Consider the following 27,554-nt stretch of genomic DNA (forward strand, 5'->3'; position numbering starts at 1 on the left):
ATATTGACCCTGCTGCTGCAAGCCAGTCTATGGATGAAGCTAATACTTGGGATTCTCAGGAGAGTAACTAGAGTCTCAGGGTTTCCTATCCAAGCCAAGAAATGATGATAATGATGCTTTATAATAGGGATACTGATAATGGCCCCAGGCGGGACTGTGTCCTGTAGTGGCCTTCTGCTCGGGCACATTTCCAGACAGCTCCACTTTTCTTACAATGGCTATTGCTGGACCTTGAAGCCCAAGAGGAAGGCGCACTCTGAGGAAGGGTGAGAAGTCAAGACCAGGTTCCCACAGCAGCTCTGACCAAGGAGGTGGGAGAAGGGGACCCAAGCCTTGTGCCTACTTAATTCCAGGGGAGTGGCTGATTGACACATCTTTAGACCTGAGCCTACTGCTTTGAGGAAAAAAACCACACACACACACACACACACACACACACACACACACACACACACACACACACACACAAGGAAGGTGAAGTCAAATTGCAGCGATATTAAAATATGAGTCAGGAAGCGTTTCAAAGTTCACCCTGGTAAAAGAAAATGTGAAGTTTTTTTTGTTTTGTTTTGTTTTTTTTCTGGGTTCTTCAGCCATTCTCTCTCCACAGTCTTGGCAGGCATCTGGAGGAAGGCCATGAGTGCCTTTCTCCTTGTGTTTCCTGCACCGTTGAGCACAGGAGAAAAAAAGAAAACAAAACAAACATCCTGGCTCTCCTCCTCCTCCTCCCAGGTTCTCGCTTGAGACCTACTTTCTCTCTTAAAGGCCGCACACCCCCACCTCCCACAACACACATCTCTGAATAATAGCATCTTCTTTTTCCCCCAGCATAAAGATGTTTTACTCATGAGCAAAGAAATTTCTGGGGCCCTCGGTGCTCCAAATATCTGAATTAGAAATTATCCTCGCCCTCCCGGCCCAATGCCATTCTCATGGGCTTTTAAAAATGGACTAGTTGTCCTATTCCTGCTGGGACAAACCTTTTAGATGCTGGGCACCATCATTCTAGACAGGCCTCCTGGTTCTGAATCAGCTGTGGGATTCAGGACCTGTGGGTTTGCTCCCAATTCTGTCACTCCTTCATTCAGATCCCTGGATGGTGGTCCTGGACTTGTCTCTCACTGTCACTGCTCTCTGAAGCCCATGTACGGGACTTTGTGATGTTCAGAAGGAAAAAGGGATGAGGGAATCAAAAACCACAAGAATGAAGTCCCACATGGGGATAATAATGAGCTGTGTGAACCGGGTGGGAACATTGGGAGCAGAGGATCAGGCCTTCACAAAAGCCAGGAGGGAAAGGATCAACTTCACTGCAAGCCTCTAGAGGGCAGAGTTAGGATCATTCACAGGCAGTATGAAGAAGCAGGGTGGGCCTGGCAAGAGGAGAAACCATCTAATGTGGACAATTCAACAAATCTGTCATCGTGTGATGATGCAAAGGGTCCTCATCACCAGGAACCCCATGCCGATCCTGACCTGGCAAAGAGATCATCCTATTAGGAGTAAACACTCCACCCTGTGTGTCTGCACCATGGCATTTGGTAACAACCAGGCAATCCAGTCCCAATAAGGACCATTGCGAGCAGATGTTGAGTCTGCCTGTGACAGTGGGACAGCTCTCTCTGGCTGTGTTCCAAGAACGCTGTGAAGGAGGTCAAAGCCAAAGAGGTGCAAGGAGTCCTGGAACACACCAGTCTCGCATGTCCAGCTTCTCTCTATGAACCCAGAACACTCATGGGTACCCAAACACAGTTTGAGAGTCAGGTATGGTGGCTCACGCCTGGCTACTTGGGAGGCAGAGGTAAGGGAATCACAGATCAAGGTCAGCCAAGGCATTAAACTCCATCTCAACCATTAGTTGGGCATGGTGGTACACACCTGTTAGCCAAGCTACAAGGGAGTGGCTAGGTACAGTGGCACATACCTGTCATCCCCAGTAACCCGGAGAGACACGAACAGGAATACCACATCCCAAGCTGGCCCAGGTATAAAGTGAGACCCTACACTCCCCTCTAAAAAAAAAAATCAGTGTAAAAATGGCTGGAGGTGTGGCTCAGGTGATAAAGCACCTGCCTGGCAAGCCCAGAAGCCCTGAGTTCAATCCCCTTAGTACCTTCAAGGAAAACAAAAGAATATCAGTGTGGGAAAGGCTTTGGGGGACAGGAACACAGGTGCTACGTCCAGGAGCACATACAGAGCTAACACAATAACTACAAGCAGCCGTGTGACCCAGTCGTCACAGTCACCCAGCTAAACCAAACAGCCAGCCTTCCAAGGACGCTTATATAATAGCTAAGCAGGGGGAAATGAGAGTCACCTTACAAATGCAGCTCCTTCAAGGCTGGGGGCGTGGTCCCCTCTTCCCAGGGCAAGCCGATAAAACTCACTTCACAGCTGCAGGGATCATTTCCCAAAGGTGGCCACCTGTGACCCCAGAACACCCCCCTAGGCTGCACAGTTATTAAACAAGGGACGGCCATTCATGTTAGTTAGGTCGGCCTGGCCTGGCCCCTCAGCATGACTTTGCCCAAGCTTTTTTCTTCTCTTGTGCCAACTCTCAGGCTAGTAATGGCCACATGGAGCACTGTGAAGTGAGAGATCATTAAGGAGCCATGAGTGGTAACAGGGGGAAGTGAGTGCTGTGAGTGATTGGTAATGTCTGCTTTGGCTGCAGACGTAGGCAGTGGCAGATGCATATCAAGTGTACAACTGTGGTCTGTATCACGCCTGCCTCAACTTGGATTCTAATATTTATCATTAGCCCACTGACTAAAATCCTCTAGGCTTAAGTGTCGATGTCTAGAATTCTATCAAACATGGCAAAAGGGCCCCTCAGATTCTAGGATATCATGACACAGAATCACCATTGCCTCTATGGTAGACAAGAGCCAATAACAAAGCGAGGTATAGTTGCATACGCCTGTAATGCCACCTGTCTGGAGGCAAAGGGAGGAGGATCACCAATTTGAGGGCAGCCTGGGTTTACATAGAATTTGTTTCAAAGGACTGACAATAAAGCTCAGTAATGTAGTACTTGTCTAATATGTAAAAAGCCCTAATATGTAAAAAAAAAAAAAAAAAGCCTAATATGTAAAAAGTCTCCAGCACTTGCAAAAAATAAAAAGAGGGAGCAAGAGAGAGAAAGAGAATCAAGAACATCTCAGATTGCCAGGCACAGTGGCTCAGCCTATAATCTTAACAGTTTAGGAGGCTGAGATTGGGAAGATCGTGATTCTAGGCCAGCCTGGGCAAAAAAAGCTTGAAGATTCTTAAGTGTGGTAGCACATGCCTAGCATCCCAGTGAAGGCAAGAAGCCTCATCAGATCTCGGGCAAAAAGAAAGACCCTATCTCAAAATATCCAATGCCAAAAATAAAAGGAGGTAGAGCATCTGCCTTGCAACTCTGAGACAGTCAAAGGCCAGTGCAGTCAAAACAAAAGAGGAGGGTGAAGGGGAGGAAAAACTGATTAAAGTCATAACTCCCCTTACTGTAGGGGCTGTCATTGCTCCTAGCTCTTAAGCAGGAAATAAATGAATCTCATTCTGAGAATCTCATCACATGTACTTTCCAAACCCCTAAGGGCTCAGCCCCTGTGACCAGTATGCTCTTTTTGGTGAGTGTTTTTTCAGATCCTCTTCACCCAACAGTTCCCAACCCAGCACCTGTCCTCACTTCTCTCTTGTCTGGGAGATGACACCGTTACTAGTAAAATCAGTAAGTTTCAAGATGCTCAGTAGTTTGGTAAAATGGCATTCTCATCCAGTCTGCAGGTTCTGAAGTCTCTCGGTGTTAGATGTGACCTTCCAGGTTGCTCTGCAGGGAAGCTCGCTGCAGCAGGCTGTGTGATCGTCCCTCTGTCCCTCCCCTTTGATCTCTCGCCCAAGTTCCTTCCTTTTCATTCTCTCCTTGGGTGGCCAGAACTCCAAGCAAACTTCCTTCTGACCAGCTTCATTCTCTTTGAACATATAAAGTCTCCATAAGCCAAAAGCCATCTCATGAAAGCGGTGCTACGGTTAGAATAAAGTTCCGTTCTCTGTGTTAAAATCCTGCCCACGTTCACTTTTTATTAACTGCTGTTTATACCCATAATCTCAGCTACTCAACAGCTTGAGATCTGAGTCTAGGCAGGGAAGTTTGTGACACTCTTACCTCCAATTAACCGCCAAAACACTGGAAATGGAGCAGGGGCTCAAGCGACAAGGCATTGGCCTTGAAAGAAAAAGGTGAGGGACAGTTCAGGCCCTGCATTCGAGCCCCAGTACCAACACACACACACATAAATACACTTAGTTACTTCTTGTATCTTCCCATTGCTTTCAGGTCTTGCCTTCTCCTTTTCTTCATCCTTCCAGTATTATGACTTGAATGCAGGGCCTGGGCATTGTCCCTTAGCTTTTTCTACACAAGGCTGGCACCCTATCACTTGAAACGCAGCTCCATTTCCTTAAGTTAAAGTCTTAAATTAGAAGAAGAGACTGAACTCATCCATGGCCTCTCTTCTGGAGCTTCATGGTACTATATCTGAAGTTACCATTCAGAATACTCCTGATGAGCCATGGCCCTCCCCAAAGAACACAGGAACAAGGACCCTGCCAGCAGGTTGGATTCTCCTCAACTTTCTCCTTCCACAGTAAAACACACTCCTGATCAGCTAGGATAAGGCCACAAAAAGCTCTGGCTACAAGGATTGAAGGTACAAGTTTGAGTGATAGAATGCCTGCCTAGTAGTAATCATAAGATCCTGAGTTCAAACCCCAGTACAGAAGTAGGGGTGGGAAAGCTTCCTCTAAACATTATATGAGGCTGGGAAGGTGGCTCATGGTAGAGTGCTTGCTTTGCATGCATGAGGCCCTAGGTTTGGTTCCTCAGTACCACATGAGCAGAAAAAGCTGGAAGTGGTGCTGTGGCTCAAGTGGTAGAGCACTATCCTTGAGCTGAAGAGCTGAGGGACAGCGCCCAGGCCCAGAGTTCAGGCCCCACAACCAAAAACAACAACAACAATATATATATATATATATGGGCTGGGAAGGTGACTCAGCAGTAGAGTGCTTGCCTTGCATGCACGAGGCCCTGGGTTCGATTCCTCAGCACCACATAAGCAGAAAAAGCCGGAAGTGGTGCTGTGGCTCAAGTGGTAGAGTGCTTGCCTTGAGTTCAAGAGCTGAGGGACAGAGCCCAGGCCCAGAGTTCAAGCCCCATGACTGACAAAAAAAAAAAAATTATAGCATCTCCTTTTCCAGTTCCACTGCCAGTTTTCCAAAGGTATTAGGAAAAAGGTTCTCAATCTCAGCTCTGCATTAGGCTTTCCTGAACACTACAGACCACAGAGCGAGACCACTACATAGCTACCAGAATGGCCAAAATGGAAAATACACACTCTTGGGCAAGAACATACACTGCGCGGTAATATAAATTGCTACAACCACTTTAAAAAAAACAAAAAACAAAAAAACTGCTCAGCAATCTTTGTAAACCTGAACCTAGAACCCAGCAATTTCCCTCCTGAGAATAATATACCTAGCAGAAATCTTTACACACATCCCCTGAAAGGCATCAACAGCGCTATTTGTAATAGAGCCAAAGTATCAACAATCCAAAACGCCCATCAACAACAGCTCAGGGTGGGGGAGGGGGCGGGAAATGCTTCAGTCCCACAATGGAACATTGTACAGCAACCAGAATGAACAATATACAATCCCCCTCGACAATGGGTGGTTCTTACCAGGCTAGCTGAAAGTTTTCAAACACACAAAAATATTCAGAGTCGGTGATTCCATTTGGGTGAAATTCAACCCAGTGGGAGGGTCATTTTAAGGTGGGGGTACAACAGGGAAGGACAGGGGGCACAGTGCCTGGGGCACCGGCAACATTCTACATCTTGAACACGGAAGTGGTTTTATGGGCACATTCGGTTTGTTAAAAAAAAAATTATTCACTTAGGATTTATATCCTTTTCTGTGCTTGTTTTTTCCATCATAAATCATTTCATGCAAAAAAAAAAATACTGGTTTGAGGGTCACTGGTCAACAGACTTGGTTCACTGGTCCCCAGGAACTGACATTTCTAAAGGCTGCTCAAGTGGGTGTGATGTGCCCCAGAGAAGCGCTGTGTCAGAACTTGGCACAGAACCTCCTTACTCTTTCTTAGAGCCGTGGGGGCTACTCCTTCCCCAGAAAGTCTAAAGCAAAGTCTTTTCTGTAGCGCCCCAGGATGTTAAGTAGCCCACCATTAAATGATATATTTCCCCGTTATAATTATCAACTTTTGTCGGACACTGACTGTATTCCTTAGAGCTGAGCTAAGTGCTTTTCTTAGTCCTCACGCCCGCCTCTGAGAAAGGTACTATTAACTCCCTCTCCACAGAGGATTTGGCCTGAAGCATTGTGGGGTTCCGGAACTGCCCAAGACCACTGAGACAGGGTGCAGTGGAACCAGAAAGCCGGTTCAGATTGGTTTTGACACAGAAGCCCTGGTTCTCAACCTTGGTGTTAAACAGCCTCTCCAGTCAACCGGACTGCAGGACTTTATAATGCTAATGCCAATCTTTGAGTAGACCTGAGGGGGCCCTACTCCCTGTTTCTACTAGCCGCCTCAAGTCTGCTTCAAGTCTGTATCTCTTACAGGGACTTGTGCGAGAATGTCTCCAGCAGACGGAGTGGAGTCACAAGCCCCTGTCAGCCGGTACTGTGTCTGTGACCCTGACATTTTCATTTCCCTCTCGCCCTCCTCACCTCCCTCCTCCCACCTCCACGCCATAAATAGCGGGGTTTCCAGCAACAGAGAGCCAGCCTGATGGATTCACACCTGTGCAGCAGTCGTCACCATTTGCTCAGACTCTGTGTGCCAAATACTATCAGAAGTTGACTTTAATCTCCACAATGGGTCTGAAAAACAAGTATCCTTATCCCCCATGAACAGGTTAGGAAAGAGTGCGAGAGAGTGCGAGAGAGAGAGAGAGAGAGAGAGAGAGAGAGAGAGAGAGAGAGAGAGAGAGAGAGAGAGAGAGAGAGAGAGAGAGAGAGAGAGAGTCTGTGTGTCTGTGTGTATGTGTGTGTGGAGCTTGAACTCAGAGCCCGTACTTTTGCTTGCTTTTCACTCAGGGCTGCTGCTCTACCACGAGTTACACCTCCATTTCTGGCATATTTGTTACTTAATGTGGAGGGGGGACTCTTAGATTTATCTGCCTGAGCAGGCTTCCCACCCAGATCCTCAGATCTCAGCCTCCTGAGTGGCAAGCAGCAATGACTACAGGTGGGAGCTACTTGTGAGCACCCAGTAGGAAGCCTCATCTTAACATGTCCAAGGTCACAAGAGGTGAGCAGGCAGGTGTTGGATTTGAACCCAGACCCTCCTGCTAAGCCCACACAATGTGCACACCAGCACTCACTCCACCTGCGAGCTTTCTCTCCTCTGATCTCTGATGGCCATCTCAAGGGTTATACCGATAATGTGGCCCTTAAGTGTGGTCCGGGCAGCGCTTGGGGCTAGCCTTACACCTCATACACAGCCTGGTCTCACTGCTCTTCCTCTGCCCCGAGCCAAACACATTTCTTTCCCATCTCTAGTTCGGAGGCTTTTCACTGCATCTCTAACATGACATTCAACACTGCATTGAGGAATTGTTGGACTGGCCTCCTCCATCTGACTGGATGCACTTAGAAGACAAGGGACATGTGACATTCCCCCACTGCCCCCCTAGCATACAGCAGTTATTTCATAAATGGGAGGCCAAGAGACCTCAAATTCACCGAGACCATTCCAGCAGATCTGTCACACCACAGCAGGTGAAGAGGTCCTTGGCCAGCTGTGGTTGTACCAGCCTGTAATCCCAGCACTCAGGAGGCTGTGCAGGAGGGTCAGGAGGTCAGGAGTTCAGACAGCTTGGGCCACATAGGGAGATCTTATCTCAAAAAAAAAAAAACAATTTTAAGCATGGGGTGGGAGGGGGGTGAGGGGGGAACATTTAAGAAAGTTAGGGGTTGGGGCACAAAGGGTAAACCAATGCAGCAGTGGTGCTCACTAGACACTATGTTGAAAATGTTTGGGGGGGGGGGGATATGGGAGGAAGAGGCCGCGAGAACAAAGGAAGGGGTGACATTGTTTAAAAAGAAATGTACTCATTACCTGACTTATGTAACTACAACATACATCACCTTGGGATAAGGGCAACACACGGCATAAAAAAAACAAATAAGGAAAGAAATTAAAGAAAGGGGGTGGATAAAAGAGTAATAGTATTGGGGGGGGTGGCTCAAATGCTAGAGCTGTTGCCCAGAAAGTGTGCGGTCCTGTATTCAAACCCCAGTACTGCCAAAAATGAAGGAGAACTATTTTTTAAAAAGAGTAATAGAGAGGATGACTACGATCAAGAATGTTCCATGTATGTATGAAAATGCCATGATGAAACCCCTTACAATGGACAATTAAATAGATGGCAATTTAATCTGTGAAGGGAAAAGGAGGGAGGGAGGGAGGGAGGGAAGGTCCTTTGGCTTGGAGCAAGAGCTACAGCATCAATGCAGACAAGGCAGCAGCCTGCTGGGGAGAGCCCCTGGGAGCAGAGCCAGGCCCCTTCCTTGCTTCCATGGAGGGCGTGCTAGCCTTGTCCCCCTTCACAGTCTTCTTCCACTCTGCCTGCTCAGCAACTGGCTCTGTGAGCCCTGCTCAGGGGATTTGCTATCAAATAATGGCTGGGTTCATTCCACAGCCCTGTTTCGGATGATATTCTCCATGGCTCCTTGCCATGTGTTGCCCTTAAGATATCTTAAGTGAAGGGGCTGGGAAGGTGGCTTGGTGGTAGAGCGCTTGCCTTGCATCCATGAGGCCCTGGGTTCGATTCTCAGCACCACATAAGCAAACAGAAAAAAGCCGGAAGTGGCACTGTGGCTCAAGTGGTAGAGCGCTTGCCTTGAGCTGAAGAGCTGAGGGACAGTGCCCAGGCCCAGAGTTCAGGCCCCATGACTGGACCCAAAAAAAAAAATCTCAAGTGGGGCTGGGAAGGTGGCTCAGTGGTAGTGCTTGCCTAACATGCATGAAGCCCTGGGTTCCATTCCTCAGTACCACATACACAGAAAAGGCCAGAAATGGTGCTGTGGCTCAAGTGGTAGAGTGGTAGCCCTGAGCAAAAGAAGCTCAGGGTCAGTGCCCAGCACTAAGTTCAAGCCCTATGACTGGCAAAAAAAAAAAAAAAAAAAGATATCCCAAGTGAATGAAGAGATGTCTGAGATAGGTCTGTCCAAGCTAAGGCTTGGTGTCCCCTAAGTGGACACCAAGTGTCCAGAGTGGACAGATCTCATTCTAGATGACCTTATCCTTTAGAGGTGGACATGCTTTTACAGCACACTGGCTGACCTTGGATTCTCACTCATCACTGCACCTTCACCTGTGCATCTCCTCCACAGACACATCTCCTTGTGACCTCGGCGGTAAACAGCTGCTTCTGCCACCCGCACCCAAGCCCCATGAGCCTGAAGTTGGGAGTGGGGTTTCTAAAGCCAGCCTTCTGCTCCCTTTTGCCCCTCCAAAACCAGAGTTGCCTTCAAACTCGGGCCAGGTTTCTACACAGGCTCCCTCCAACCCCACTCATAAACACTCAAACCACCAAAGACGCTCGTTCAACATTACTCAGGCTGAGTGGGAGGGTGTAGCTCAATTGTGGCATGCCTGCTTAACATGCACAAGGCCTTGATTTTGAGCACCATAGATAAACTAGGAAGTCGCACTCACCACTTCCTGCCCCCACTACATAGACAGGACTTGAACTCAGAGTCTCATACCCTTGCTCAGCTTTCTTGCTCATAGCTGGTGCTCTACTACCTGAGCCATGCCTCCAGCCTGGCTTTTTGATGGTTAGTTGGAGATAAAGAGTCTCCAGGACTTTCCTATATGGGCTGGCTTTGAACTGCCATCCTCTCAGACCTCAACCTCCTGAGGAGTTACAGTTATAGACATGGGCCACCAGCACCCAACCTAAATAAGACGCTTTGTGCACACTGACCAGAAAGCATAAGTGGAAAATTCTACCAGACCTCATGTGAGATATCACAGACAAAACCCAGGCATACTAAAAACCTTTAACACATCACTTTCAGATAAGGTATGTATGAAACATAAATGAGCTTCATGTTTGGGCTTAGGTCTCATTCCCCATGACAGTTCCTTTTGAGTCTTCAAGGATTCCAAACTCTGAAGAAATCCATAACCTTTTTGATCCTGTGCATGTCATATGAGGATGCTCAACCTGTTTCTAATAGACTGGCAAAAATTAAACTTATTTCATAGTCAGTGTTGGAGAAGGCTGGCAAACAGCCATTCACACCTGAACAAATAGAAATTGGTTTGGCCTCTTGGGAGGACAATTTGGCAGTATCTAACCCAATTCAAACTGCAAGGAATTTTCCTTATGGCTAAAATCATATCAGAGTACAAAGATATACATTGTATAAAGATGTTGCACTGAACATTTGCAGTAGGAAAGAACTGGAAATACCATTTTAACCATGGCAAGAGACAACAAAATAAAGTTTAACATGAATTTTTTATTTTTTTATTGTATGCATAATGTACAGAAGGGTTACAGTTATATAAGTAAGGTAATGAGTACATTTCTTATCAAACATTGTTACCCCTTTATTGTGAATTTTTATCACTAGAATACCATGTAGCTTTGAAGATCTAGTTAAAGGTATATATGCTCAGATACATTAGTTGGAAAAGGGAGTCTCCAAAGACTGTGGCATTGATACCACAGATAGTTTAAAAGAAAAAAAGAGGGCTGGGAAGGTGGCTCAGTGGTAGAGCACTTGCCTTGCATGCATGAGGCCCTGGGTTCAATTCCTCAGCACCACATAAGCAAAAAGAAAAAAGCCAGAAGTGGTGCTGTGGCTCAAGTGGTAGAGTACTAGCCTTGAGCTGAAGAGCTGAGGGACAGTGCCCATGCCCAGAGTTCAGGCCTCATGACCGGACCCAAAAAGAAAAAAAGATAAACAAATAAATAAAAGCAAGCTTGTATGAGCAATCTGTATATGCTACAAATTTGAAATTTCTGGAAAGATACACAAAACAACCAGGAAGTTCTGGGCAAATGGAGATGAGAAGCTAGGGAAAAGAGTTCGGAAAATTTACTTTTTTCCATTTTCCACCACATTGCCGTATGGTTAGGGTTTTTACGAAGCATTTGTATTCTTTTCATAATTAAAAAGCATAAAACAAAGCAATAGAGAAACAAAAGCCTGATGTTATAAGGCAAAGGAAAAGATAAATGATATTTGGGTGAGAAAATCTTCCCTATGTCCTTGTAAGGAAAGCAGCAATGTTTACAAAGCGAGACTGCTTCCTCTCTGTCCAGCCCACAGGAGGTGGAGGATGGCAATAGTTCTAGAAAGAACTATGAGATGCAGGCAGTGTCTCTGGAAGGACTAAGAGTCCTAGAGAGAGTAGGGTTCAGAATGGCTTGTACTTGTGACTGGGTGATAAGAAGTCAAGCCAGGTTGGGATTGAGACACCCGATCGAGACATTCAGAGAACTCACTGGGCTGGCCCAGACACTGAGGCCTTACCAAGTGCCCAGGTAAAGAAGGGGCATGAGTCACCTGGTAAAGAGCACATGGTCCAGCTCTAGGAATACCATGGCACAGTGCTCTGCTCACTTCTTCCGCTCTCCAGCCACTCCCGGGGGACTTTAAAGACAACAATGCAAGAATGATCACTGCACATAGCACGTACATCCTCGCTGCCAGGCAAAGACTACGTGTTTAATCATGTGCGTCTCCTACCGTTGTGTTCCTACTTTACACGGGAAAATTCTGCACAGGGGAAATTGAGGCTCAGCAATGGAAGCCAAGCAACTTACTAAAGGTTGCAGAAGGTGTGTAGGCAGCAATTAAAAAGGATGAGAGGCTGAGGGAGACAGTTGCTGCTAGCCTCCTGCATCTGAAGGAAGGGCTAGGGACAACCCCGCGTACACAAAAGAGCTGTAATAACTAAGAGCAAGGACTTTAAAGCCAAATGAACTGGCTTCAAATCCTCACTGCCATGTACTGGCTGTGCGGCCTTGCAGATGGCCTTGAACCTCTCTGTGCCCCACCATCCTGAGCAGTCAAGTCGGGTCATTACCTGGCACTTTTTAAGAGTTGATAGGTGGGGCTGGGAAGGTGGCTCAGTGGTAGTGTGCTTGTCTTGCATGCATGAGGGCCTGGGTTCGATCCCTCAGTACCACATAAACAGAAAAAGCCAGAAGTGGTGCTCTGACTCAAGTGGTAGAGCACTGGCCTTGAGCTGAAGAGCTCAAAGACAGCACCCAAGCCCTGAGTTCAAGCCCCATGACCAACCAAAAAGAGAGAGAGAGAGAGAGAGAGAGAATGAGAGATGATAGGTGGCCAGGCGCTGGTGGTTCAAGCCTGTAATCCTAGCTACTCAGGAGGCTGAGATATAAGGATTGTGGTTCAAGCCAGCCTAGGCAGGAAAGGCAGTAAGACTCTTATCTCCAATAAACCACTCAGAAAACTGGAAGTAGCTCAGTGGCTCAAATAGTAGAGTGCTAGTCTTCAGCTGAAGAGCTGAGGAATATCACCCAGGGCCAGAGTTCAAGCCCTATGACCGACAAAAATAAATAAAGAGTTGATAGGTAGACCAAAGGATTTAATTGAATGTGCTCACATTAAGTACCAAGCATTAATGATCATCACTAGGGGCTTCTTCCTTCAAGTGGCATCTGTGCAAGGTGCAAAGCCTAGCAAGCAAAATGCAGCCTGGCTTTCAGTCACCACTCCCCTACCCCACCCCCATCTTCATCCCTCCACCCCCCACCCCCACATGCACAACCCTGCAACCCAACCCCGGTCCTGCTGAGCAATGAACCGGCACTGGGTGCCAGTTCCTCCTCCCTTCTCCCCTCCCCTACACCTAGAGATTCCCAGGGCCCCACCCTGGCCTATTCTGATGCATGTGGGCTGGGCTGGGACCTGGGTCCTGTGCTCTTAACAAATCCCAAGTGAACAGCTGACCCAAGAACAGTGTGCTCCTGGACACATGTTTTGGAATGTTCTAGAAGCTCTCTTTTGCTCCTGATCAATACCAGGCCTGGGCACACCGTGAAGGGGTACAGCTAACATCTGCAACTTTACCCACAGCCAGAACAGATGGCTTCTATGCCTGAGTGGGTCACCCTCACCTGTAGAGTCAGGGCTCCCAGATGCCTCCACTACGTGCCACAGTTCACAGACCCATGGGATGACACTCTGGAAGCCAACCAGAAATGCAGAAGCTCCGGCTCCAGCCCTGCCAAACCCAGTTCTGCATTCGGATGGGAATGGCAACATGGTTGATGAACCAGCTTGAGCCATCTGCTTGGACCTCTGCCTCTGTAGGACTAAGCTCGCCTGGATGTGCACACCTACCTGTCCAAGCATCTCCAGGGCCAACCTTCAAATCCCTGTGGACACCACAAAGAGTGGCCCTTTACATTGTCCATGTTGCCTGGAAATAAGCCAGGGCTCAAAGTGAACCTTTGCTATAGCAAGCTATTTATTTCGAAATCTGCATTAGAAGAAGCCTTTCCAGTAAATTGGGGAAAGAGGCAACACCAGCCTGGTACTTCCAAGGCATCAACCACTGCTTTCTTTTGAATAGAGTCCCCACACACACACCCCTCCACCAACTTCCCTGCCCGAAAGCCATCGAGAAACATCAAACAGCCCAAAGAAAACAAGTCATGTCTTCCTGTTGGCCAAGCTTCAAGTTATCAGGCAGATTTCACACTGTAGCCTGACCTCATTAATCCAAGGCCTATCACATTGCTGTAAATGTCAGTGGAAAAATAGCCATTCAGTGAGTTTCCTCCATTCTACCAGAAAGGGGAAAAAAAACAGGAAGCTGATGGCAGCTGCACCCCAGCTTGGCAAATCCCAAGGGTCCAGTCAACAGGGCGTTTCTTGTCAGCACCTATATCCCCTGCCCCAGCCCACTCGTTCAAGTCTAGGTGGATCCTGTGTCTGTGTGGGCAGAATGCAGAGGCTGTACAGCAACCATGAAGATACTAAGCGGGCCCCACACACCTGCTGGGAAAAGAGATCAGAGCGCTTGCTCTCAAAGTCCTTGGCCTCAATTAACAACAGGCTGTTCATCCTTCAGATTCCTCTCAATCTCTTCTGTCCCATTCAGATTGTTCCATGAGCCAAATCGTGGGAGTCCAGGGCACATAAAGCCTTCCAAGTCCTCATTCATTCCTTTAATGTATATTGATTTTCTCCCGTGTGCTGGATATTGCACTGGACAACTGGGGCCACAGAGCTGAATGATTCAGACACAGTCACTGCCCTTCGGGCACCTGCAGTCCCCTGTAGTCTTTTCTCAACCTTGGCACTACTGACATTTGGAAAGTAGATACATGTTTTTGCTGTTGTGAGGGGATGTGCTATGCACTACAGAATACTTAGCAGCACTCCTGGTCTCTACCTACAAGGTATTAATAGCTCCCCTCCCCCTCTGCCCTCCTAACCGGGTTGGATAAACCAAAGACATTTTTAGATGTTGATCAATATCCCTACTGGGGGCATATTGTCCCCAGTTGTGAACTATGGCTCTGGTACATAAGACAGAAGGCTAAAAGAAAAGTGGTTAGCAATGAATAGAACCAAATAACCATAGTTATGGTAAGTACCATACACAAAAACAAAAAACTTGGTGGACATTAGGTCTGTAATTTAGAAGCCCAGCATTTTACCTAGGATTCCAAGTCCTCAAGACAACTCAGCACTGTGTATGTGAAATACATTATATATATAGAGAGAGACACTTACGTGTATATATATAGACAGACAGACAGACAGACAGACAGACAGACAGACAGACAGATAGACAGATAGATAGATAGATAGATAGATAGATAGATAGGTAATCCATATGGTCTGTATTTCCAGATGAAGAAATTGAGGCTCAAGGATGCAAAGAAATCACCAAAGACACAAAAGTTAGTGGAAAACAGAATCAGGATTTGAACCCTGGAGCTAAACTTTGCCCCTACGCAAAGGGTAATCTGAGACTTTGTTTGGATGTGTTCTGTAACAGGCAAGATCTGAGGTCACATGATATTGAGAGCAGTCATCCTAAAAGATTCATTCCTCCCTGGGGCCACCTGGGGGCTTGGCCACCACCTGCCATATCAATCAAGCTACAAATGGCCTATATTAAGGCATGTTGGTGGGATACCAGTGGGCTGAGGAATGCCATTCTGCATGCTGAGATATCCAAGAACATCTCCCCCCACAGTCACCACGGTACTCAGGAAGATACCCAGAGCAACACCTCACTATGACCCATCTCCAAAGCCTAGCACCTAAGGGTGAAGAACAGGAGAAGCAGACCATTCTGCTGTCAGTTTTGGATATTTCCAAAGAACATGAAGAAGATGATACAGGACAGCACAAGACATCTTATTATGTAGGCTAGGTTGGCTTCCAATGCTCCATCCTTCTGCCTCAACCTCCTGAATGCTAGAATTACAGGTGCGCATCACTGCACCTGGCCAGCACATAGTACCTTTGGAAATTTCTCCAACGTGAGTCACATGGGGGGGGGGGGTATCATGTCCTTTACAAAGGGCCTCATCCTCTGTCCCTCAGTTTCCCCTCTGTGCATTGGGGGGTAGGTGGATCGACTTCTCTAGACTGGTGCAAGGACTCGAGGACAATGCAAGAGAAGACCATGAGCTGACTAGCATCCAGAAAGTCACTCAGTAAAACACGATCAGTAGGAGTTAGGTAAGGACACTTAAGTCGGTGCCGTCTTCCTTCCTAGAAGAAACAAGAGTCCCAGGAAGAGAAAGCCAGAAGCAGAAGTTGGAAAGGTGTCTCAGGAAGAAGGGGATCTCAGTGCTTCCTGGCTGGGCTGATGGGAACAGGGAATACATTGACAGATGAATGTAGACCAGCCCTTCCCCGACACACACAAAAAAATGAATCCTGAGCTTTCTCAGGTGCTGTGATCAGCCAGTCCTCCAGATCAAGCTGCCACCTGACAAACTGCAGGCTCTTGCTTTGGGTCAGCAAGCATTGAACATTCAGAGCCACTGGCAGGATGACCTCTGCCTCCCTCCTGGCCTTCCTCCTGCCCCAGCCTCCTTCGCTCTTGGTGCTGACTGGGCTTCAGCTGCAACTCCTGCCCACAGCTCACCAGACACTCCATTCTTCCCAGCCTGCGTGCCCTGACACGCATGGTTCTCCCTGTACAGGCCGCCTACCCACTCTGTTACCCACCACCTGGGAGACTGTCACTGCGGGCTCAAATGTGCTCCCGCAGCCAATTTTGCCCACCTGTTATTGGTAATAATAGACTAATCATAATAGCAACTAACATCTGCGAGTAAGCACTAGAAGGCCCAGAGCTGGGCTGATAACCACAGTGTCTCTTCTCCTCACATCTGCACTGGTCTACACAAGAGGAAAGGAAACTGTCCATCATCACCCTGTGACCAGGTGAAGGTTCATACCGTGGGCAGCCTGAGCCCACCTGTTCCTCCTGATCCTAACTCCATCTTCTTCCCATGGAAGCTTTGATTCCCCAGGGTTCCTTATCTATCTCCACACCTGTTTTGCTTCCAAGAAGAGATCTTAGAACTGCCTGGCACGTCTTAAAACCCCTTGCTAAGCATGAGGTCTGGAATGGACTCAATGTCTGCTCACTGAATCAATGAGCCCTGGGAAATGGCAACTAGCTGGGAAAGGCTAAGAGGCTGCTCACAGACTCTCTGGGGAAAGGCTCAAGCCAGACTCTCATTCACAAGAGAAAGACTCCCCCACTCGAGCTAAGACTTCTCCTGCCCCTGTAGCAAGAGACAGACGAGACACTGACCACCAATGCCACTGAAGCAGTGCAAAGCAGGAAGTGGGGGCAGCGGTGAGAAGAGTCACTTCCTGCCTACCTACCTGCTCCAGGTCCTGCCTCCTTCACTCCTCCAGCACTTCCTGAATGCTGTGGTCTCACAAGCCTTACAAACCATAAAGGAGGCGTTGCTGTGATGCCCATTTCACAGGTAAGAAAACTAGGGCTGGGGAGAGAAAGAGCGTTTTACCCAGGGCCTCAAGAGCTTACAGTCTCGGAGCTATCCGTCATTTCAACTAGACCTGCCTGGCTTCCTTGTTCTTCGAACTGGCTGCCTTCTGCTAGAGAGAAGCTCAACCACATCCTCCATGAAAGCTGATCTCTAAGATGTGCTAGGTCTAAGGTTATACCCTCCTCTGGGCTGGATGTCTAACAACTTCTACAAGTGTCCTGGGGGGTTGGCTAGGGTGGAAGAAGAGGACATGGTTATCAGGGAGGGGTGGCTGTGCGTTCCAGCACCATACCTGAATCCAGGTGTGTGAGCCTTTGCAATCTGCTAAACCAGGTTGGCTGAGCCCCCGGGAGTCCAGAAGAGCCTGGAGTGAAAGTTTCCAAAGAGGCCAGTGACACTGTGCAGAAAAGTCCTGCCTTAGGAGAAACCACCACCCTGCCTCAGCTTCCCCTCCCAGCCGCTCAGCTTCCACCAAAGACTTAGCAAATGGATTAGAATTTAACCTGGGCTCCAACTCCCTCAACAGGGGGAGCAAAGTCTGAGTGGGCATCAGGCTTTAGCCTGGCTGCCCAGGGCAAGAGAAGGGAAGGTCCAGAGAACAACAGAAGTCTGGCTCGTGAGCTACAAGTGTCACCTCACAAGACCAAAAGAGAGGAAGGAAGGATCAAATGGGTCTTCCTCAATCTAAACAAGCCAGAGGCTGGGGCCGGCGAGAGGGTGTGGGGAGGAGGCCCCCTGTTGGGTAGACCCCAGCTGACAGTGAAGAGCATTCTTGGTCCCAAAGGGGTCACGCTGACACCCTGCCTACAGCATCTTAGGGACTGAGGCGGCTGAGATGGGATTTGGATGACAGGTGGGAGAGAAAGAGAGGGAGGATCTGGGGTGGGGGTGGGGGGAAAGGGCGGGCTGGCAGGCGGCTCGCTGGAAGGAGTCACCGTGTCTCCACACCCCCCCCCCCCGCCGCCTCCTGCAAGCTGGCTCTTTGGTGACAGGGCCGAGGGAGGAAGCCGTGGAAACTCCCCCGACCCCCTCCAGAACGGCCCACCAGGGCCCCACTCCCGCACCTAAGAGACACGCCCCACCCCTCTCCAACCAGCCCCGAAGGTGGCTCCACCGCACCAGCGCTCCGCCCCGAGGCCGCGCATCACCCCCGCAGCCTGACGGCTCACCCCATTCCTAAGAGATAACTGAGGCCCGGGAGGCCAAGTGCGGTGCCCACCAGCACACGGCCAGCTACGCGCTGGCAGCGCTGACCAGCCTGGAAGGCGGCTTCGCAGAGGGAGGGTCGCGTCTCCCGTGCTCCCCCCAGCCGCAGCAAATGGCAGGACACCCCGGGGAGCACCCCGGCGGCCCGAAGCGGTGAACGCAGGCCCTATGCGGAGACAGCCCCGAGGCAGGGCGCCTGGTACCTCCAGCGCCCGGGTCCTCCACAGAGAGCGATTCAGAGGCCGCACCTGGCGCTCCGGGGCCGCGGGGAGCTGTGACAGCGAAAACAGGGACCCATTATGTGGGATCTAATCACATGGGCGCGCCAGAGGCTCGGCTTTCGGTTCCGAGCAGCGCCGCGCCGCCGCCTCCCTCTCCTTCCGCGCCCCCCCACCCCGAGGTGCCGCCGAACCTCGGGGCCCGGGCCTGGCGCGAGCCGGCTGCGCCCCGCTGCCCCCCTCCCCAGACCAGATCCACAGCTCGCCCAGACTCCGTTACCCGCCCCCGGGGGCCGGGCGCTGCATCACCGGCGCCTCGCGTGAAGCCCGAGGCCGGGGCGCCCTGGGGAACACGGAGGAAGGGAGGCCGCACCGCGACGGGAAGCGGGTAGCCCACGCCTCGCGCTCCACGCCGTCCCCACCCGGGGCGATCTGGGCGCTCCGGGTGACCTTGGGGAAGACCCCCCCCTCTTCCTTAGATCCGGGCGACCTCTCGGGGAGCACGGCTCGGCTTCTCCCCCGGCCTCGGCGCCCAGGGGCGCTCCTCCCTGCGGGAGCCGGCGCGCGGGAGTCGCGCGCGGGGACCGGGGGAGCGGTCGGTGCAGCGATCGGGGAGCCATCGCGCCGGGTCTCCCCGGGGCAGGCGGAGCAGCCAGGAAGGTCCTGCAGGCGAGCGGCAGATCTGCGCCCAGGGGCGCCTGCCCACCCGAGCAGGAGCCGGTCGGTCCTGCTGCCGCCCGCCGGGACCACGCGCTGCCACGCGAGGGGGCGGCGCCCCCATCCGGACTGGGAGACCGGGCGCTGGAGGTGCTCGGCGCGCGGAGGCTCCGGCCGCTGGCAGGCAGCGATGGACACAGAATGCTCTTCCCTGCTCCAAGATCCGACCACCACAGCCCCAGCCAAAGACCTGCCCAAGCTCCCCCGCTCCCCACGCCAGACGCGCGAGGACGCCCCCACTCCAGACCAACTCCCCGGCCCCGCGCCCGCCATCCCAGCGCCACCCCCACCCAGTATCTCAAGACGCCCGCCCTCGTGCAAGCGCCCCTCGCCCCCAGCCAGGTTACCCCAGGTTGAGCCCACCTTCCCGGCCCAAATCACCACTCCCCGCGTGCGGTCGGGCCGCAGGCTCGCCAGGAAGGAGACGGCGGCGGCGGCGGCGCCGGGCTACTCACCCGCTCTCCCGAGCCCTGCCCCGGGCGGCTCCCGGCCCCTGCTGGGTCTGCAGGTCTCCGAGCCGCGGCTGCTGGTGCGGCGACAGAGCCGGCTGCGCTCGGCCGCGAGCCTCCGCGCCGCCTCCCGGCTCCTCCCCGGGGCGGGGCCTGGGCTCGCGGGAAGGGGTGGGCGCGAGGTGGGCGCGCTCCGCCCCAGCCGCCGCACGCGGGGCGGGGAAGGGTCCCGGCGCGCGCGGCCTGGGGCCTCGGGTTCGAGCTGCCGCCGCCGCAGCAGGAAATTGAAAGGAGCTCAGGTTGCCAGCCGAGGTAGGGAATCCTTCTCCTTTGAAGATCAGCTTCCCTTCCACACGGAATGTATTCGTGATCCCATTTCACAGATGCGTACGGTGGAGCCTCTGGGGTTAACCTTGATCCCAGCACCCCAGAAAAGGATCTGCGCCAGGGATCCCAGGCTCCTACCTGAGGGTCCACTGCAGCCCGCGTCTGAGGACCCCCAGCGCCCCCACCCCGGCGTCCAGGAGCCAGACTAGGTGTTGAGATGGACACAGGTTTGTGAGGGCAGGTGTGTCACCGGAGGAGAGCAAGACAAGTGTGAACAGGGGGACAAGTGACCTGCGACCTGGGCTCCCACCGTGTCCCCTTTCTGGAAAGGAGGTGGAGCGAAGGGGGAAGGAAGTGGCCCGCGGACGTGCGCGCCGTGGTGTGAGGCCCGCTGATCTAGACCTAGACCCAGGCCCTGCTGCTTGCCTGAGGTTTCTGGCTAACGCAGAACGTATGTTAACGCCACTTCTGGAGCCGTAGGCCTGCTTCGCGACAACGTTTTTAACTGTCTTTAAGTGGCCCTGGAGCAGCAGCAACTCCTCCTCTCCTTCCCCAGGAAGAACAGGGAAAGTTAAACAAAAGAAAGAAAAAGCAAACTCCATTCCCCCCAAATATCCTCTGGAATCCACATTCGCTGACCACTCGCTGAACAATAGGTTCTCTTTTCCAGCAAGGGCTTTGTTTCCTGAGCTCTTCCTGGCTCCCAGATTAGACTCAGCACCCCAGGGCCAACCAGGTGGTTTCAGTTTGGGGATGGTACCCAGCTAAATTGGGTTCACAGCATCCTGAGTTGGAAAACTCTGGGTCGTTACTAATCAATATTCTGTTGGGACTGATAGTACCAACTGGGCTTAGTGAATTCCTGATTGTTCAGGAAACTGAATGACTTCCCCCTGGAGGAACACGAAACCACAGTTGGCTCAGCTCCGGTGGCTCACGCCTGTCATCCTAGCTACTCAGGAGGCTGAGATCTGAGGATCACGGTTCAAAGCCAGCCCGGGCAGGAAAAATCCGTGAGACTCTTATCTCCAATAAACCACTCAGAAAGCGCTACCCTGGAGCTGAAGAGCTGAGGGACAGTGCCCAGGCCCAGAGATCAAACCCCACAACCAACAAAAATAAAAAGAAAAGAAACCATGGTGGGGCTTATTCCAGTCTCCCCCCAAGTCCTGTGAGCTCCACCCTTCATTTGCCCCCTCCCTCTCAGTTCATTAATAATCCAGTTGTGAATGACACTATTTCAGTAGGAGCAATTAGAGAGGGAACAGGTGGAGGAGATTTAATGTGATGTTTAAAATAACCCAAGGGGACTGTTGTTGCCTGCAGCCTGTTCCCTTTGATTTTGACTGGGGAGCTGTGGGCTGGGAAGGAGGCGATTGTCTCTCCAAGGCAGGGATAGAACTTGGAGCCTGTGTTCCTGAAATGAAGTCCTTAAGGGCAGGGGTGTCCCCAGCCCCCAAGATGCCTGTTCATTCATGTTTCTTCCAAGAGGTGTTTGATAACACGAGGTGAAAGTATACTGTACTCAGAACGAGCTGGAGGACTCACACTTCCTAATTTTGAACTTACAACCGAGCTACACTAAGCATGACAATGTGATAAAGATAGGATGGACATCCAGATAAATAGAAAACTAACTGGAGAGCCCCATGCCAAAGACTGAATCTGGATCCCTTCCTCACACCATATGCAAAAGTCAACTTCTGTCAAGGATATGCCCATAAAACTGTTTTATTTTTTAATTAATTAATTATTATCTTTAAGTAGTTGTACAAAGCTGTTCCCATTCTACAAAACAGTATATGAGTACAGTGTCTGATAACATTGTTACCCATCTCTCCTAATTCATCCCTTCTCTCACTTTTTTTCTTTAATTGAGATTAGGTGATTACGTAAATTTCACATATTTCACAGTATTGTGGAATAGTGATAGTTAAAGTCACAAACACATTTTAACTTTCACAAGGCAACCTGATTTATTGTAGCATAAATCTGTGCGGCCTTGGATTAGACTATGGTTTCTGAGATATGACACCTAAAGCATAAGCAACAAAGGAGGGAAATGATGAACAGGATGTCATTAAAGTGAAAACTTTTAGCCCTGTGTGGTAGTTCATACCTGTAATCTAAGTGAGCAGGGTGACAGAGTTCAAAGCCAACATGGATAAATAGCAAAGCCCTGATTAAAAACAAAACAAACTGAAATTTTCATGCTCCAAAGGACACTACCAAGAAAGCAAAAAGGTATGTCATGGGTTGAACTTTGTCCCTTCCAAGCTGTATGTTGTCTCAGCTCCCCAATACCTCACCACAGTATAACGATTTTTGGAAATTAGATCCTCCCCCAACAGTAGGATTCCATGCTAAACACATGGGAGGCGGGGGGGGGGGGTAGATGGGGGACTTCTCTTCCAAACCTCTTCCACTCCTAGGTATGCACTTGCAAGAAATAAAAACCAAGACAGAGGCAGGTGGCTCATAATCCTTCCTAATCAGGAGGCTGAGATCCAGAGGATCGAGGTTCAAAGCTATCCCAGGCAGAAAGACCTAAGAGACTCCACCTCCACTTAGCCAGCAAAAAGCCAGGCTGGAGGCATGGCTTAAGCCATAGAATGCCAGCCTGGAGCAAAGAAACCAAGCAATAACACAAGATCCTGAGTTCAAGCCCCAAGTGCTAACACCCAACATAGTACAGATGAGCAGAACTATGAATGCAACAGGTTTCAAGGTCACATGTCATAAGATTCTCTTTTAAATGTCCGGAGCAGGCAAAGCCATAGAGACAGCAAGCAGGTCATGATTGTCTCGCACTTGGGAGAGTGTCACGGGTTGGGGGGGGAGGGGGAAGGTGGTAATGAAATGTTCTGTTGACCCCAGCGATGGCTGTATCACCAGGAATGCAGTTAAAAAGAGACCTGAACTGTATAAATACATGGCATGTAGATTACATCTCCATAAGTGCTTTGCTGGTTTTGGTTTGGCTGGTTGTTTCCTTTGAGACAGTTTCATAACATAGCCTAGTTAGCCTCAAATTTATGATCCTCCTACCTCAGCCTCTCAAGTACAAGAACAAACCACCCAACCAGCTTCACTAAAACTTTTTTGTTTACTTCTAAATGTGTATGGTACTGGAGTTTGAACTTGGGACCTTCTACTTGCTAGGCAGATATTCTACCACTTGGGCCCATCCCCCAGCCATGTTTCTGCTTGTTAATTTTGAGGTCGTTTCTCTTGAACTTTCCCATGGAGGCTAGCCTCAATCTCTCTCAACCTCCAGAATAGCTAGGTTTCCATGCAAGTTGTTTTATTTATTTATTTTTTGTTTTTGTTTTTGTCAGTCACAGGGCTTGAACTCAGGGTCTGGGTACTGTACCCCCGAGCTTAGTTTTTGCTCAAGGCACCACGTCTGGTTTTCTGGTGGTTAATTGGAGATTAGAGTCTGCTCGGACTGGCTTAGAGTCATGATCCTCAGATCTCAGCCCTCAGCCTCCTGAGTAGCTAGGATTATGAATGTGAGCCACCAGCGCCCAGCCCCTCAGCAGGTGCTCAGGCCTTGCTCAATCGAGGCTCTGGTCTCTATGCTGCTGGTGACTCCAGACCAGGCAAGAGTGCCCAGTGGTCTGAAATAAGCCTGGGCCAGCCAAGCAGGGTGAAAGGCATGTCAGCGAGTCCTGGCTCACACCCTAGCAGGAGGAGATGGTTGGACAGTCATTTCCTTTTTCGGCAGTGCCCATTTCCTGCTCTGCAAAACTCCAATTGTGTGTGTGTGTGTGTGTGTGTGTGTGTGTGTGTGTGTGTGTGTGTGTGTGTGTGTGTGTGTGTGTGTGTGTGTGTGTGTGTGTGTGTGTGTGTGTGTGTGTGTGTTCCCATGTCTCCATGCTTTTGAGGGAAGTGACCTTTCTTCACCCTCTTTTATCCACTCTCCAAAGCCATCTGCATACAATGGGAGCCCCGTAAGTGGTATGGAGGGAGCCCCAGACATTTGGGACTAGCCAAGGACAGGGTGGTAAGAGTCGAATGGTCTGCTTTTCACTTTTTGCTCCTTTTTTCCCCCTAGGTTTTCATTTTACACTAAGTTTATGGGGAATCCTGTGCATGGACTGTCAGCCTTCCTGCTTTAGCATCACTAATGGAGCAAAAGCTGGCCTCAAACTCCAGATCCTCCTGCCTCAGCCTCCGGAGTGCTGGGATTGCAGGTATGTCCCACCACACTGGGGCAGCTTAAGATCGTTTGAGGCCCAGACTTTACCCCAGACCATTTGAAACAGAATCAATGAAGATTGATCTTTAACCCAAATATGGCTTCCCCCAAACAGGACAAAACAATACAAGTATGTTGAAGATGCAACTTGACTGCTTAGCTCCAGGGTTCAAGACCCCAGCCTGAATCCCCATTTCTTACTCTGGGGGGAACCACGGACTGTTTGGGGAAGAGAAGGTGGGAGACTTTGAGTGCTGCCTCCTGGGCACCCCTTTGCACCCCTTCCTCATTCCTTGGGGTGGGACAGGCCCAGGAACATGCCTTCTGACCAACTCTGATGAACAGCACACCTCAGCCAACACCTACCACAATCTTGGCAGCAACCTCTCATCCTCCAGCACCCCTTCCTTTGCCTTAAGTGGGGTTCCCCAAATCCTCTGAGGTATGGAACCATTTCAAATGTAGAACTCAGTGGCACAAGTCCATATGCCTAGCTACCAGGATCCCTGATCTTTAGAGAGAGATCTAAGTCCCGGGCCAGCCTAAGCTTAAAGAAAAAAATTTAAGTTTGAGAGACTCCATCTCAACCAGTTGCTGGTTGAGGTAGCGCATGCCTGTCATCCCAGCAATGGGAGAAGCACAATGGCTGGGAGTGGTGGCATGCTTCCCAGCAAACATGGAATAAACAAAACTAGGAGGATAACAGTTCTAGGCTGGCCTGGGCATAAAGCAAGACAAGACCTTGGAAATGACCAATGCAAAAAGAGCCTGGAGATGAGATTCAATTGGGGGAGCACTTAAGGCCCAGAGTTCCAGCTTCCGCACTGCTCCATAAATAACTGAATACAAATCGTAAAGAGAGATCCCATTCTTTTTTTTTTTGTCGGTCCTGGGGCTTGAACTCTGGGCCTGGGCACTGTCCCTCAGCTCTTCAGCTCAAGGCGAGTGCTCTACCACTTGAGCCACAGCACCACTTCCAGTTTTCTGAATGGTTTATTGGAGATAAGAGTCTCCCGGACTTTCCTGCCCTGGCTGGCTTTGAACCCGGATCATCAGATCTTAGTCCCCTGAGTAGCTAGGATGACAGGCGTGAGCCACTGGTGCCTGGCTTGAGATCCCATTCTTCAATCACCGATATAATTAGTTGAGGAAGGGAGCCATCCCCAGGAGATGCTGAAGTCATGGAGTAACACAGTTTCTGGGGCCAGACACCAGTGGCTCACGCCTGTCATCCTAACTACTTAAGAGGCTGAGTTCTGAAGATCGCAGTTCAAAGCCAGCTCGGGCAGGAAAGTCCCTTAGACTAATCTCCAATTAACCACCAAAAAATCAGAAGTGGCTCTGTGGCTCAAATGGTAGAGCACTCGCCTGGACATGAAGAGCTCAGGGACAGCGCCCAGGCCTAGAGTTCAAGCCCCATGGCCGACAAAAGAAAAGTTTCTGGGGAGCCAAATATTCACTCTGGTCAAAACATTACACCACAGGGGCTGGGAAGTTGGCTCAGTGGTAGAGCGCTTGCTTTGCATACCTGAGGCCCTGGGTTCGATTCCTCAGCACCACATAAGCAAAAAGAAAAAAGCCAGAAGTGGTGCTGTGGCTCAAGTGGTAGAGTGCTAGCCTTGAGCTGAAGAGCTGAGGGACGGCACTCAGGCCTAGAGTTCAGGCCCCACGACTGGACACCCCCCCCCAAAAAAAAAAACAATATTACACCACAGATTGCTTACTAACGAGAAAGGGGGATGTGTGCCTTTACCTGGGCAGAGCTAGGGGTCTCTTTACCCAGGACCCAACGCAGACTCCTGCGGAAGGAGACAAGGCAACATTGTTTCCCCCACTCCCCCCCTCCCCCAACCCCGTCATGATGCAATGACACGCACTCAGCACCATGCACGTCATATCTGGCCCCAAATACTTAACCTGATTTTGGTGAGGAGGAAAATTTAGACAAATCTAGAATATGGGGCATTCTACAGGCCTGGGACCTCTTTTTCTAAAAGTTAGTCTCATTAAAAAGCAAAAAAGGTGAGGAGTTATTTTAGATTAAAAGAGACTAAAGGTACATAAAAATACATGGTATATGCACCTCGTTTGGATCTTGGAGAGAAAAAAAATTAGCTGTAAGAACCACAGCCAACGTGGAATTTCAGTGTTCTGTGTATATTAGATGTGGGTCTGGGAAGGTCAGAAATACAGTGGTCCTTGTACTTTTCATTTCTCCAGAGGCTTGTTATTTTTCAAAATGAAAAACTTGAAAGAAATACCGATTCTGGGTCTTCCTCTTGGACTGAGGTCAGGCCTGGGGTCTGAATTGTGATTTTTTTTTTTTTTTTTTTTTTTTTGCCAGCTGTGGGTCTTGACCTGACCTCTGGGCCTGGGCGCTGTCCATCAGCTCTTCAGATCAAGGCAAGCACTCTACCACTTGAGTCACAGCACCACTTCTGGTGTTCTGGCGGTTAATTGGAGATAAGCGTCTCACAGACTTTCCTGCCTGAGCTGGCTTTGAACCTCGATCCTCATAATCTTAGCCTCCTGAGTAGCCCGGCTTGTGATGATTTTTTTAAAGTCTCTCTTCACATAGCCCAGGCTGGCCGTGCATTCACACCCCTCCTGTTTCAGCCTTCTGAATGCTGGGATTACAAGTGTGCACCACTGCACCTGGCCTGGAAATCTGCATTTTTAAAAAAGAAGTGCTGGGATTGCTTGTGTCTGATGCAGAATGTCACCATGTCCAAAGTCACCCTGCACGTCCCCCTGGCAACCTGTGCTACTGAAGACTTTGTCTTTACATACCTAGTGAGGTATCATCATTCGCACGACATATCCTGTTCCCGCTCCCTTGCCTGGGTCCCACTCTTCTCTCATGTCAGTTCAAATGTCACCTCTCAAGGGAGGCTTCCCAGAACCACTTGGTCAGAGCAGAAGAGACAACATTGTCACTTTACCTGCAGTAGTGATCGCTGAATCCATCTTTGCTTCTCTATTAGGCAGCGTTATGGCCGGTCTTCCCCAGATCCCAAATTCACAAGGAGAAGTCCTAACACTCAGCATCTCAAAATGTGGCTATGTTTGGAGATGGGGGGGGGGGGGGGTGGGTCTTTGCTGTTAATTGGATGTAGTGTCCTCAAAGGCCCAGGTATTAAAGACTTTGTCTCCTGTGTAGTATCATGAGGAGGTGCCGTGGCCCTTTAAGAGGTGGAACCTAATGGGAGGCCCTTAGGTCATTGCCTTTACTATGTCTCCTGGCTTGTGACTGCGGGGTTTTCCTTCCCAAGTGCTTCCCCACCTTAAGCTTCTGTTGCTGAAGGCCCAAAGTGTGGAGAGCTGCGGGAGCCACGACCAAAGACAGCCGCAAAAGCAACATTTTACGGCCGCAAAAGCAACATTG

General features: G+C 50.0%; 1 protein-coding gene and 1 long non-coding RNA gene across 5 annotated transcripts in view; one reads left to right on the forward strand and one right to left on the reverse strand.

Moving 5' to 3' along the window:
* LOC138816360 (protein phosphatase 1 regulatory inhibitor subunit 16B) overlaps positions 1-19,779 on the reverse strand; it is a 97,512-nt gene extending 77,733 nt beyond the window's left edge. For 2 of the 4 annotated variants that reach the window (XM_070006081.1, XM_070006079.1), the window contains exon 1: positions 17,344-17,450. The gene's annotated coding sequence lies outside the window, so the exon portion shown is untranslated. Of the gene's footprint in view, positions 1-17,343; positions 17,451-19,647 lie in introns of those variants that run through there. The other 2 variants (XM_070006080.1, XM_070006078.1) reach the window with 2 other exon arrangements.
* Positions 16,948-27,241, forward strand: LOC138816362 (uncharacterized). The gene is made up of 3 exons (XR_011368625.1): positions 16,948-17,030; positions 24,026-24,164; positions 26,514-27,241. It is a non-coding gene; the product is annotated as an uncharacterized lncRNA (long non-coding RNA).
* Positions 27,242-27,554: the final 313 nt, after the last annotated feature.

This window comes from Dipodomys merriami, unplaced genomic scaffold (genome assembly GCF_024711535.1).
Source record: "Dipodomys merriami isolate MVZ:Mamm:240054 unplaced genomic scaffold, mDipMer1.0.p SCAF_692, whole genome shotgun sequence".
Lineage (NCBI taxonomy): Eukaryota > Metazoa > Chordata > Mammalia > Rodentia > Heteromyidae > Dipodomys > Dipodomys merriami.